The sequence below is a fragment of the Lathyrus oleraceus genome, chromosome 7, assembly GCF_024323335.1.
Source record: "Lathyrus oleraceus cultivar Zhongwan6 chromosome 7, CAAS_Psat_ZW6_1.0, whole genome shotgun sequence".
Classification (NCBI taxonomy): Eukaryota; Viridiplantae; Streptophyta; class Magnoliopsida; order Fabales; family Fabaceae; genus Lathyrus; species Lathyrus oleraceus.
The window spans coordinates 158,398,513-158,413,524 of record NC_066585.1 but is presented as its reverse complement, the minus strand read 5'-3'; positions in this window follow the sequence as shown (position 1 = coordinate 158,413,524).

The following is a 15,012-nucleotide window of genomic DNA, read 5'->3' as shown; positions in this document are numbered from 1 at the left end:
CACTCGGACCTATCTTAACTGGAAGGTCCACTTCACCAATAATTGTTTTGCGCGAACCGTCAAAAGCTTTGACGATTACACCGCTATACATCATATGCGCTCCTTGGTATGATAACTTTGACAGAGTTGACTTCGGCAGCATATTCAGTGACGACCCGATGTCAACAAGAACATTTGACAAAGCATCCTCTTTGCAATTCATAGAAATGTGCAAAGCCATATTATGATTTCTGCCATCCTCAGGGAGTTCTTCATCACAAAATCTAAGATTATTGCACGAAGTGATGTTAGCCACGATATGATCGAATTGATCCACTGTAACATCATGTTCCACAAAAGCTTGTTCAAGAACTCTTTGCAGTGCTTCTCTATGCACTTCAGAATTCATGAGCAGAGACAACACTGAGATCTTTGAGGGGGTTTGGAGCAGCTGCTCCACCATATTAAACTCACTCCTTTTGATCAAATGAAGTACCTCATCATCATCGTTAGCCTTCAAATTAATGGATTCACCAGACTTATCCTTTGAAGCACCAACTGGGTCTATAACAGGCACTTCCACCTTCTTTCCAACAACTGATTCTTCCTTTTCCTTTGGGAACACTGGCCCAAACACACGACCACTGCGGGTCACCTTGGTAATGTCAGCAATGCTCACCACAGAGCTAATCGTAGGCAACAGGACCTCTTGACCACCTTCTATCATTGTAGCATTATACTGATACGACACAACTTTATCAGATGAATACGGGACTGGGCCCACTAACCGTATAACCAACGACGATACTGATCTATTGCTGACATTGTTAGTGTTGCTGCTGTCGTACTGAATTACCAATCTTTCTGGTTGCTTGAAAATGGGCACTATGACATTTACATCGTCAACTACATGACGAGATTGAACAATCTGAATTATGCCTTCATCCATCAGTCGCCGGATGTCCCTTTTCACAACTTCGCAACCCCTTGGGTTAATACTACAGATAACACAACCGTCATGGTCATGTTCACAATCACTCAACAAACAAATGTCCTTATGAATCTGCACCAAGGACCTCTGGATAAAGCACACATCAAAAACCTTAAAGTCGCCAGGACAACCATCCACCATATTCACAGAAGAGTTCCCATGAGTGGGTAATGGATTTGCTTTCACATTTGGCGCACGGTCCTTGAAGGACACCACTCCACTCTTCATCAACTTTTGAACCTCATACTTGAGAGGATAACAATTCTCGATATCATGTTCAGGTGCTCCTTGATGAAAAGCACAACGGAGCTCAGGCTTGTACCACCAGGGAAGTGGTTCTGGAATTTGCGGCGGGTTCCTCGGTTGGATTAGGTTCTTGAGAACCAAAGACGGGTATAATTCTGCATAAGACATAGGAATCGGGTCGAAAGAGACATTCTTCCTCTCAAAGTTTTATTGATGATGATTGTTGTTGGTATTTTTGTTGTTATAGGTGTTTGCTCGTTGCTGTGGTTGTTGCTGTTGATGTTGTTGTTGTTGTTGTTGAACTAGTATTGATTGTTGATTAGAAAATACAGGGATAACTGAAGATACTTGATGATGATGTTGACGGGATGATGGATTCCTTCTGATCTGAGGCTCCTCTGCCTCCCACTGGAAATTGCATTTGTTTCATTGTCCTTTTTCTTCCCAAAATTGCTACCATACCTCTTACTTGAAGATGCTTCACCTTTTGACAAATGTCCCTCTCAGACTCCTTCCTCAAGCCTCATCCCCATGTTTACCATTTCGGTAAAGTCACTGGGGGCACTAGCAATCATTCGTTCATAATAAAATGAACTCAGAGTTTTCAGAAAGATCTTTGTCATCTCTTTTTCCTCCAAAGGAGGAGTGATCTGGGCAGCCAATTCCCTCCATCTTTGCACATACTCTTTAAATGTCTCCTTATCCTTATGAGACATAGACCTCAGTTGGTCTTTGTCAGGCGCCATATCCACATTGTACTTATATTGCTTGACAAAAGCCTCTCCCAGGTCATTGAAAGTACGAATGCTTGCACTGTCGAATCCCATATACCATCTGAGCGCAGTACCATTCAGACTGTCTTGGAAGTAGTGAATTAACAGTTGATCATTATCAGTCTGGGTAGACATCTTGCGAGCATACATCACTAGATGACTAAGCGGACAAGTGTTCCCTTTGTACTTTTCAAAGTCAGGCACTTTGAACTTCACCGGGATCTTGACGTTGGGCACTAAACACAACTTAGCAACACTCTTTCCAAACAAGTCTTTATGCCTTAGCATATTCAATTCCTTGCGCAGCTCAAGAAACTGATCCTCCATTTCATCCATTTTCTCGTAAACATCTGGACCCTCAGACTACTCGGAGTGATAAATGGTGTCCTCTACACGAGGTAAGGTGTGCACAATGGGAGGTGGCACAGACATGACCGGGCTAGATGCTGGCATGGAAGCAAAACTAGGCGCGAAGCCTTCAGGCATAAAATTGGACGGAATTCCCCACGGGAATGCGGCAGGCATAGTGGGTGCAAAATGAGCGGTAGCAGCAGGCATGGTAGAGGTATCCACCTCTGAAATAACTGTCCTCAGAGGAGGAGTTGCGGGTGTTGGAGAAGCTTGGCTCTGAGCAACAAGAACTGACTCCATCATGGCAGTCAGGCGAGCGATCTCGTCCTTCAGCTCTCTGTTCTCTTGCTCTAGATGCTCCTTAATTTTGAGATGATTGGCACGGGTGTTGTATCGATGAGTCAGCTTGGCTAAAGTACAGAAGAAACACCAATGAGACATCTGGCGAAAGAGAAACCTGCTTATGCAAATGATGCATGAAATGCAATGCTTGATTATTTATTTTTGTTTTCCAAGGAACTTACTATACCATTTGCAAATATATATTTAACAACAATTTCAATAATTTTTATATGACCAAAAATCTCTTTTCATTTATATAATTGGAAGGATTATACTGAGTACAATTTCAGAAACCAAATAAAAATTACAAGAGAAAAATGAGACTAGTCATCCTAAGGATCCCTAACAACAATGTCAGAAGACCTAGCTGGAGGTGCGTACTTCCTTTGAATGCGACGAATCTCGGTCTCAAAAGAAGCCTTCATCTGAGTCTTCTTGAGGACAAGCTGATCAATAATCTTTTTCCAAGCAACGGAATACTGAGGCATGCCAGAAGATGAAACCTCTGGCTCTCTCTGTCTCTTTGTTACTCGGTCTTCAATTAGCTCAATAAGTGCGTCCTTGTCCTTAGACTCCAACTGCAACTCTTCATGCTTCTTGCTCAAAGCGTGGAAACGCTCTTCCCACATATCATTCTCTTGCTTCATCTTGGCGAGCACGTCTTCCAACTCCTCGACATCTTGGTTAGGGAGAGTTAATGACTCAACCACAACCATAGACATAGGTCTTTCACAAGGATAAGTCATCTTCAACTCAAAGCTCTCTTCTTCACCCAAAGAGTGTAAGCTTCCAAAGCTACACAATTGCACGGACCAAGCTCGGATCTTCCCTTCCTATGCACATTATGCCAAGCATGCACAATCTTCTGCTACAAATGTTGGGGATCTTTACCCTCTAGATAGAAAAGACCTTCTAACAAAGTGTTATTAGGTTTGTCTCTCAAGGGGAACCCAAGTTGACGACGAGCCAAAGCAGGGTTATAGTTAATTCCTCCTTGTGTACCAATGAGAGGCACATTAGAGAATTCACCACAACTATCAATAATCTCCAAGCTACCCAATGGAGAATCATACCAAACTATATCATCATTAGTGATAGACACAAGTCTCTAAGACCACCTTAGACATTGTTTGTTCTCCACAAAAGCAGGTGTCTGAGGCAAGTGCGAAATAAGCCACTTCTACAGAAGAGGAATACAACAGGCAATAGTTCCATCACCCTTAGAATTCCTTAGATGCAAAGAGAAATACATATCACCCAACAGAGTAGGCACATGATTCCCCATCAAGAAAAGTCTAATGGCATTAACATCAACAAAACCGTCAATGTTAGGGAACAAAGCTAATCCATAAATGAGCAACACAAAGATAGCTTCAAAAGCATCCACGCTACCGGCTTGAGAAAAGGCAGTAGCTTCCTTGATGAGGAAATCAGATGGCAACCCAAATAACCCTCCTTTCTTCACCCAATAAGCCTCTATCTCAGACTTCTTCAAGTGAAGAGCTTCAACAATAAGAGTAGATCAGGGAATCTCCTCCAATCCACTAAAAGGCACACTACTAGAAATAGGTATCCCCAAAAGATGGGAATACTCTTCCAAGGTAGGCACAAGCTGAAAGTATGGGAAAGTGAAACAACGGTAGAGAGGATCATAGAACTGCACTAGCACACTCAAAAGTCCTTCAACCACATCAGTAGACAAGATGGACAAAAGCTTCCCATGACGTTGTTTGAAGTCCAATGGATCTAATACAAAAGATGCTAGCTTCCTTAACTCTTTCAAGTCGGGACATCTTAAACTATACTTCTTAGTGTTCTTTCGTCCATAATCCATGGTCTGAAAATATTTGCAAATAATACCTCAGTTCCTTGAAATTTTCATGTGATGAATGTTATGATGCGCATGAATGCATGAATGCAACAATCACAAATAAGGGATCACACACAAGGCAAACAAACAAAGGTCAAGGGATGAGTAAAGTTATTGTCAAGATCAATCATCCATTTTGGTGGATTATGGTTTTCACCTTATCAACATCCAAGTTCCATTGATATTGACAAGACTTGATTGGATCAACCAAGAATCAAGGGTTTGTTGTGAGTCACGAGCATAGAGTCTGGGTAAGAACCATCCCAAAGGAGTGAACTAAGGATATTAACCTGTAGATCATGTTCTAAAAAGTTCCCAAAGTCTTAATTCCATCTATCGGATATTATAGGTTAGGATGACTGACTTATCAACCCATAATATTCTCAAGAGAAACTCGTCTGAGTGTAGTATCGCGTAACAACTGTGATCAAGTCTACACTTGGACAGTCTCTGCACTACGTCCTAAATAGGCCAAGAGGGGGTAAATGTTCTACGGTCCTCAGCTTCTCAGACCCAAATTAGAGATAGTAATGCCTAACCACAAATACTTGTGTGACATTTTCAAATCCAAAAGACTCTCCACTGAGCAGATGGATCTCAAGCCAACTTGTTAAGGACTACTCCGCACAAGCCGAACATGACTATACCATCCTCCTATCTCAATTGCACTCAAGTTTGGGTTAGAACTTATCTCACCACTCAGAGATCACCAAGCACAACAAGCAGATTATATCACACATACATATATACAAACATTACATATATACAAATATATACACGCAAAAAGTAGGCTAAACCCACTAGAGACTACTCCCCAGCAGAGTCGCCACTTAATTTCTGTAGCGATAAGATCATGATCATCAAGCTATGGATAAGCTAAACATAAAATAACAATAGTCGCCATCGTGCTTTTATTGTTTCCAAGGGAAAAGGGAAAAAAGTACAAACAAAACCCAAAAGTTTTCAAATCAAAACTAATAAAATGTCAGAGATTACAGGTAAGGGGGTTGGTTACACAGAGGGAAGGTGTTAGCACCCAAAGTGTCCTAGGTACTCCTAGGGAGCCCTTTTTGTGTGCATACGTATTTGGTAAAAAATGATGTTTACAAACAAATAGAATGGGGGGATGAGAAAAGAATTCATTAATTATATTTTTGTGTTTGACAAGACCTTCGGACTTGTGCCTACGTACCAACATAAAAATGAGGGATCAAAACCTCGTAGTTCATGATACAAATTTTAAAGTGGATGCATTGTTTTTAACAAAAAAAATAAGTTTGAAAGGCACCAAGGCCTAAAAATATTTTGAATGAGTTAGTTCTTTTTGGCTTTTTGAAAGTTTAAGTCAAGTACAATTAAGTTCATTTACAAGTTTAATTTAAGAAAGAGAATTTTGAAAATGCAATGGCATAAGGCCAAAGTTTCTACCTTTTTGCAAAGTGGTCAAAGTTTAGAACAAAACAAGTTCAAACAAAGAAGAGTTTTTAAAAGGGAGGGAGAGATTTTGAAATTAAAGAAATGAGGAGGAGATGAAGAGACTAATCCTATGCACAAAATTAAAAGTTAAGAGTTGAAAAGATCTGACCAATGGGTAGCGATCCAATAGACAAGAATGTCAATAGAAACCCATATTCCCTTGGATATTTAGAATCAAGCAACACATAAATGCACAATTATATTATCTTGAAGAGCAAAACATCAAATAAAGATAGTCACATCTAAGCTTAGCCACTCCATGATCTTCTTCAAATTAGCCCATGTAACAGATGAATTCCACAAGTCACAGGTTCAAAATAACAACTTCACAATGGTCATGTTGCAGATGAACTCAGAGGGTTCTTGAATGATGTATCAAATGAAGTTTTAAATTGCTAGCACTTGGTTTCACAAAAATTGGCATTGGCCAAGTCCTTTAGCATAGGAATGTTGCCTAAATTCTAAGTCCATTTGTCCAAGATAAAGTCAACAGTCCACACAAAAGTTTTTTTATGGTTTTTGTTGTTATTATGTATATTAATGGTCAAATATCACACAAACAAGCAAAGTATACACAAACAAGATATATCACAAAATATGGTCCAAATGGACAAAGTGAAAATTACATTAACATAAATAATTAGAATGGTATGAATAATGACAAATGAATAAAGACTAAAATTAAATGACATTAAAGTAAATGGCTTGAAATTAAAAGTTAGTTGTTAATGAGTTAGAAGTTAGTATTGTTTTGCTTTTGCTTTTCATTTTTTAGTCATTCTTTGGAGAACACTCAACCCACTTATCACAAGCACAGATCCTTGAGCCAAGACATCTTCCAAAGGAAGGAAAAAAAGGCAAAGTTTCCACACAATACCATGAAAGAGGGGAGATTTACAATCTCACTAACTAGAATGCTATGCCTTTTGTGTCACAAATTTAGCGCTATGTTAAGCAATCGTAATTGGACTTATGTAGAAGTCACAACTATTTGAGACTGGGCAATAGAATTTTGGTGTTAATGCATGTTAGAGACATAGTATAATGGACTATGCTCATGAAACATACCACACACAAAAAAAGAATATGCAAAAGAGGTGGCCTAATCTCATCCATACTTATGTTGATTTTTCAATCAACTAGCCTTAGGACTTTGAGATATCATAGGGCAAATGAGATGAATGCATAAAGAAGGGAAATGAGATGAAGAGGGAGGGGAATAGATCAAAATTCAAATTGGTCAAAGGAGGACTTTTACCAAATTAATATCATCCATTCATTTTGGGAGATGGAATGTACATTCCATCAATCCCCTAAATCCAATGATATTAACTTGACAAAGTCAAATCAATCTTGACCAAGGCCCAACAACAAAAGTCAAACTCAAACAAGTCATCACAATTTGTCAACACAATTAATTGGCATTTATTCAAATTAAAAAAGACTAAAATAATACATTTAAATTAAATATGGTTTGTCAAATTCCTAAAACCTCATCAAAACACCAAAGAAATGGCCATGAGATTTATCATAGGTCAAACAAGGTCAAAGGACCTTGGAGAAAAAATTTCAGAATTTTTAAAGACTTAAAAGTATTTTTAAACAATTAAAAATAATCACAAAATCAATTAAATCATGAAAAATATTAATAATGATCCAAATAATAATTTTAATTCAAAATATGAAAAAGGAAATTATTTGAAATTATTTGGTGAAACTCTCATATTTTTTGGATCAATATTAAAATTAATATGAATTAATGAAAATAAAAGGATTAAAATGAAAATAAGAAAATAGCAAAAAACGTGGACCACTTGATCTCCCTCATTAATTGAGGTGGCAGATCAAGTGGTCCTCAGCGCGCGTTCCACAATGGACACTAGTCAATGCGCTGCAGGGATGGTATGCAAAACCAAGGCACGAGATTAAAACATTCGAAAAGGATCCTGTGGTTTTGAGATATGCCAACATATCGCCGGAGCTAGAGCTCCGGTCTTCTTCTCTGGTGGACCTCACCGGACTGGTCCACCCTCAACCATCACCAAAATAAAAAAGGAGGACATGATCTGAAAGAGAAAATGGCGTAGAGCACGAATATGACCTCAATTTCAACTAACTCCAAATATATAAAAAGATATGAGGAGTTGAATTTTGAGGTGTGTCAACTGAGTTGCTTCGATTTAACCTCTAAGCAACTCAATCTTCTTGCCTACATTGGTAGGACTTCAGACAACCAAAGATCCAAGAGGATTGAGTAGAATTGAGTGAGAATCGAAGAGATGAAGTTTTCTGAAAATTACCTTCAATGCTATGCAGTTCTTGATGTTGCTTGCTCCAAACACAATCTGATCACACTTGAGAAGCTAGCAGTATGTGATTAGGGAGGTTGCAAGGCTTTGGATCCTTGAGTTCTTGAATCTCCAACAATTGAGATTCAAACTCAAATTTCAAATTGAAATTTCTCAGATTTTCCTTTAGAATGAGAGGGTTTTTAATGGGGGGGGGGGGGGGGGGGGGGGGGGGGGGAAGCTGGCGCGCCAAGTCTTATTCAAATGAGCTTAGAGGTCTTCTATTTATAGCCAAAGAGAATGATATTTGCACACTTCAAAATTTGTCCAAAATTGGCAATGTGGATGGCACGAGTGCATGGGCATGTACAGGCCCATGATGCAATGCATTAAGGTCCAAAATGATTCCATTTGAGGTCTGAATGAAGCTTGGATGGCAAGGCATTGTGAAATGAAAATTGTGCAATTGATTCTTTCCAATGATGCAGCCTTGTTAAGGCCATGCGCAAACGTAGCAAACCTCATCCAAAATGCAAGAACTTGGGTTCTTTGGAAAGCTTGGATCAAGGGGAACAAGTTTTATGTTCAACACTTTTTAATTTGGAGCTTGGAACATGGAGAATTTTTAGGCGGAAGTTTGGAAATTTCAACATGTTGAAAAAGTTTCTAAGTGTCAAGCCATATACCTCAATATTCCATCTTACTTAACTTTTTATGTGAGCCTCAAATGAGAAAAATGTCTTCATAAAAGTTGTATATCTTTCAAAGACCTTCATAATGGTAACCAATTTCATGTAATTTGGATTTAGAATGATAGAGTTATGCATTTTTGAAGTTTGGAAAAATCATTTGTTCAATGGTATAGGTCAAAAATGACCTATAATGTAACCTCATATCACATGCTCATAAAAGTTGAATTAGCTCTCACTCCAAACATAAACATTGAATTTGATTGTGCAACTTGGAAATCTTTCATATCATAAAAATTGAGCAAGTTATGGCCTTGCGAAGTTGACTTTCAAATTAGGGTTTAGACAAAATGACCTATAATGTTTCAACATAGAAAATGATTTTCCAAGCAAAAATAGCTCTAGGTATCAGCATGAAAGTTGTTTGGAATGTCATTTAGAGTAACGTTTTTCTTGGATTCATTTTCATATGGTGAAAATTGTAGGAGATAGGGCCTAGGGAGACCCAGTTTTGATCAGATGAATCCATATGGCCAACTACCATCAACCAACTTGCTAACCTTCAATTCTTTGGACTTTCTTGGCTCATGGTAGATCATATATGCATAAGATGAGAAATTTTGAAGTGTCACTTGAGAAATTTGATCAATTGGTGAGATAGCTTGTTGGAGAAGTTACTCAAGATACCCAATCAAACTAGGGTTTCGAAGGCAAATCACCTCCAAACTCGTGAAGAAAACTTGATCAATATAACATGTATTTATCAATGGAACTCATATATGATGCTCATAACCATTCTTGGATCAATTCATGGTTGTGCTCTTTGTCATGAGGGTCTCAAACCCTAGATATGAACTTGATAGATCAATGGGGATCATGCCCTACTTACAAAAGTGTTAGGCAAATACAAAGACATATTTTTGGTATTTTGGTTAGTAAAATGATAAAAATATAAATATGATACAATCGCATGGTGCTTGGTGATCTCCCCAAAACAAACCCAATGAAAGAGGGGTAAGGAGGATGCGAAGGTATGATCCTAATGCTAATGCATATGATGAAATTGCATGAGGGATCTTAGGGTCAAAATTGGGGTCTTACAATATGACCATCTCTTGGGAATACCCGTATCTGACAAAGTACCTTTTAGTGGATTGGAGGAGATTCCTCGATCTCATATTATAGCTGAAGCTCTTCATCTGAAGAAATCTGAGATTGATGCTCATTTGGTGAAGAAAGGAGGCATTCTTGGGTTTATTTATGAGTTCCTCATAGGAAAAGCTATTGTCTTTGCTCAAGCCGGTAGTATGGATGCTTTTGAAGCTATCGTTGTATTGCTCATCTATGGTTTAGCTTTGTTCCATAACATTGACAGTTTTGTTGATGTCAACGCCATTAGAATCTTCTTGATTGGGAATCCTGTTCCTACTATATTAGGTGACATGTATTTTTCTTTTCATTTGAGGAATTCTAAAGGTTGTGGGACTATTATGTGTTGTGTTCCTCTTCTGTACAAGTGGTTTATTTCGCACTTGCCTTAGACGTCTACTTTTCTTGGAGAACAAACAATGTCTACGGTGGTCTCAGAGACTTATGTCCCTCACTAATGATGATATTATTTGGTATGATATCTCATTGAGTAGCTTGAATATTATTGATAGTTGTGGTGAGTTCTCTAATGTGCCTCTCATTGGTACACAAGAAGGAATCAACTACAACCCTGCTTTGGCTCGTCGTTAGCTTGGGTTCTCCTTGAGAGATAAACCTAATAACACTCAGTTATAAGGTCTTTTATATCAAGAGGATAAAGATCCCTAACATTTGAAGCAGAGAATGGTACATGCTTGGCATAATGTGCATAGGAAAGGAAGATCCGAGCTTGGTCTGTGCAACTGTGCAGCTTTGGAAGCTTACGCTATTTGGGTGAAGAAGAGAGCTTTGGAGTTGAAGATTCCGTCTGCTTGTGAAAGACATATGTCTTTGGTGGTGGTTGAGCCATCAACTCTCCCAAACCAAGATAAAGAGGAGTTGGAAGACGCAGTCACCAAGATGAAGCAAGAGAAAGACATGTGGGAAGAGAGGTTCCATGCTTTGAGCTGAAAGCATGAGGAGTTGCATCTTGAGTCGAAAGACAAAGATGCACTTATTGAGATTCTAGAAGACCGAGCAATGAAGAGACAGAGAGATCCAAAGGGTCTATCTTCCTCTAGTATGCTTAAGCCTTCTGGTGCTTGGAAGAAGATTGTTGATCAGCTTGTCCTTGAGAAGGCTTAGATGAAGACATCTTTTGAGTTCGAGATTCGACGCATCCAAAGGAAGTACGCGCCTACAACCAGATCCTCTGATACTGTGGCTAAGGGATCCTTAGGATGATTCGTTTCCTTTTCGCTTGAATTTTTATTTTGGTCTCTGAAATTGTACTCAGTGTAATCCTTCCAAATTTTATGAATAAAAAGAGATTTTTATGGTCAATCAAATTGTTATTATTATTATTATTATTATTATTATTATTATTATTTAAATATGTATATTTGCAAACAGGATTTCATATGTTCATTGAAATTAAAAATAAAACAAAAACATTGCATCTCATGCATCATTTGTATAGCAGGTTTTCTTCCGCCAGATGTCTTATCGGTTATTCTTCTGTGCTTCAGCCAAGCTGACTCACCGATACAACACTCACGCTAATCAACCAAAGATAATGGAGCATCTAGAGCAAGATAACAGAGAGCTAAAGAATGATATTGCCAGGTTAACAACATTGATGGAATCTGTCATTGCTGTGTAGAACCATACTTCATCAACTCCTGCAACTCCTCCCTAGAGGACTGTTATTTCTGAGGTTGCTACCTTGACCGTTCCTGTTACTTCCAGCCAATCCGGTCCTTCCATGCCTGCTGGATTACCTTGGGGGATACCATCCAACTTTATGCCAAAAGGATATGCACCCACTTTTGTTTCTATGCCAACATCTAGCCCGATCATGTTAGTGCCTCCTCCAGTTGTTCACACTCTGCCTCGTGTTGAGGACACTATCTACCATTCTGAGCCACCTGAGGGTCCAGACGTGTATGAGAAAATGGACGAGATAAAGGATCAATTCCTTAAGCTGCATAAAAAGTTGAAGACTTTAAGAGGAAAGGATTTGTTTGGGAAGAGTGTTGCTGAGCTCTGCCTAGTGCCTAATGTGAAAATCCCGATGAAGTTCAAAGTCCCTGACTTTGAAAAGTATAAGGGGAACACTTGTCCGCTAAGCCACCTTGTGATGTATTCCAGAAAGATGTCTACTCAAACTGATAATGATCAGGTGCTGATTCACTACTTCCAAGAAAGTTTAACTGGTGCCGCTTTGGGATGGTATATGGGTCTAGACAGTTCAAATGTTCGTACTTTCAACGACTTAGGTGAGGCCTTTGTCAAGCAGTACAAGTACACCGTAGATATGGCACCTAATAGAGACCAATTGAGGTCTATGTCTTAGAAAGATAAGGAGACATTCAAGGAATATGCCCAGAGATGGAGGGAGTTGGCTGCCCAGATAAGTCCACCATTGGAAGAGAAAGAGATGAACAAAATCTTCCTAAAGACGTTGAGTTTGTTTTATTACGAACATATGATTGCCAGTGCCCCCAATGACTTTACTGAAATGGTAAATATGGGGATGAGGTTAGAAGAGGGAGTCCGTGAAGGACGTCTGTCTAAAGAAGAAGCATTCTCTAGCAAGAAGTATGGTGGGAGTTTATCCAAAAGGAAGGAGGGAAAAACTAATTCAGTATCAGTGGAGAGGCAAATAAGGCCTCATGTCAGAAAGAGTTCTTAACTTCGTTAACATCAACATCAAGTTTCATCAGTAATTCCTGTATTTTCCAATAATTCCAACAATCAATCAGTTCCGATTCAGCAATAACAACGTCAACAACAACCGCAACAAAGAACCAACAACAACAACAATAATAACCAGCAAAGCTTTGAGAGAAAGAAGGTCTATTTTGACCCTATTCCTATGTCGTATGCAGAATTATATCCATCCTTGGTTCTCAAGAACCTCCTTCAACCCAGAAATCCTCCACAGATTCCTGAGCCACTTCCATGGTGGTTCTAACCTGAACTTCGTTGTGCTTTTCACCAGGGAGTCCCTGGCCACGACATAGAGAACTTCTATCCGTTGAAGTATGAAGTGAAAAAGCTTGTGAAAAGTGGGATGATGTCCTTTGAGGACAGAGCGTCTAATGTGAAAGCTAATCCGTTGCTTGCTCATGGTAATGCTTCTGTCAATATGGTAGACGGTTGTCCAGGGAATTTCCGAGTTTTTGATGTACGACGTATCTGTAGGTCGTTGGTGGAAATGCATAGAACTTTGTGTTTGATCAGTGACTGTGAACACAACCATGATGGTTGTGCAATCTGTAGCATGAACCTCCGTGGGTGTATGGTTGTCAAGAGAGATATCCAGAAGTTGATGGATGAGAATGTAATCCAGATTCAACAGTCGAGGGATATAGATGATGTGAATGTAATCATGCCTGTGCTTAAGACCCCTAAGCGGGTAGTTATTCAGTTTGATAGCAGCAACAACAACAATGTCAACAGATCGGTATCACTGTTGGTTATACAGTTAGCGGGCACTGTTTCGTATGTATCCGATAAAGCTGTGCCTTATCAATACAACGCCACAATGATTAAGAATGGTCAAGAGGTTCCTCTGTCAGTTGCAGACTCCATGGTGAATATTATTGATGTCGCAAAGGTGACCCGTAGTGGTCGTGTGTTCGGTCCGGTCTTTTCGAAAGAGGTAGAAGATGCTGTAGCAAGTAAGAAGGCAGAGATTCCAGTAACGAATCCAGTTAGTACTTTAGTATGTCAGTCTGGTGAATCCAACAAACTGAAGACTAATGATGATGATGAAGTTTTGAAATTGATAAAGAGAAGTGATTTTAATGTTGTGGAGCAACTACTCCAAACTCCGTCAAAGATCTCTGTGCTGTCACTATTTATGAACTCCGAGGCACATAGGTGTAGCACCTCGAATTTGCACCTATCATTGTACATACATTCTCATATTAGGTCATAGCATAACATGGTCCACTGCATAGCATTGCATTGTCCCTTTTGCCTCAAGTGCAAGATCATCAGGAGAATTAGGTCAAACTGATCAGGAGATCAGTCAATCAAGCAAGCAAGTGAGTTTTTCATTGAGCCAAGGCCCTAGGGTTGGTCCAACATGTTCACATGACTTGGGGATCCATTTGAAGTGTTTAGGTCAAGGATTGGATGCTCAGAGGTCATCATTCAATGCACAGTCAGTCAGAAACCCTAAAAAGTCAAACTTGGTCAACTGGGTTTGATTTTATGGTTTTGATGGATGGATTTGGTTTGAGAGAGCTTATTCATGTCCAAATAGGCCTCATATATCATGACAAACATCATCATTGAAGAATTTGAAGCCAAATCAGAAATTTCCAAAAATAGAAACTGGACTTGTAATTTTAACTGCCAAAAATGGAAACTTCTTGAGCCTAAACTTACATCATGATACAAGCTTCAAATGAATTTTTGCCCAACATGAAAGTTGAAGATCTTGTTCTCCCATTTCCAAAAAGTCCAAGAACTCTCAATTCCCATGTATGGTTGGCAAGATATGATCAATTCATTTTCAAAAATTCTTGAACTTCAAAAGGCCATATCTCTCAAACCATTTGGCCAAATTTGGTGAGGTTTTTTCCAACAAGTCATATTTAACCTCCTCTTTCCAAAAATGTAACTCTCATGCACCAAAACTCTATGGATCAAAATGGCATTTTTTCACTTACATGTTTTAATTTCAAGTGTGGTGCAAAAGTGAAATTGTGAAATAAACATTTTTAATCAGAATGGCCAATTGGGAATGACTTGAAATGTTATTTGTGACTTGTGGAAGGCCCAAATTTCGTGCACTAACCATCACACCTCACCATTTGGACCAAAGTGCTCATTTTAGCAAAATGCTTCATTAAATCAAATTGTG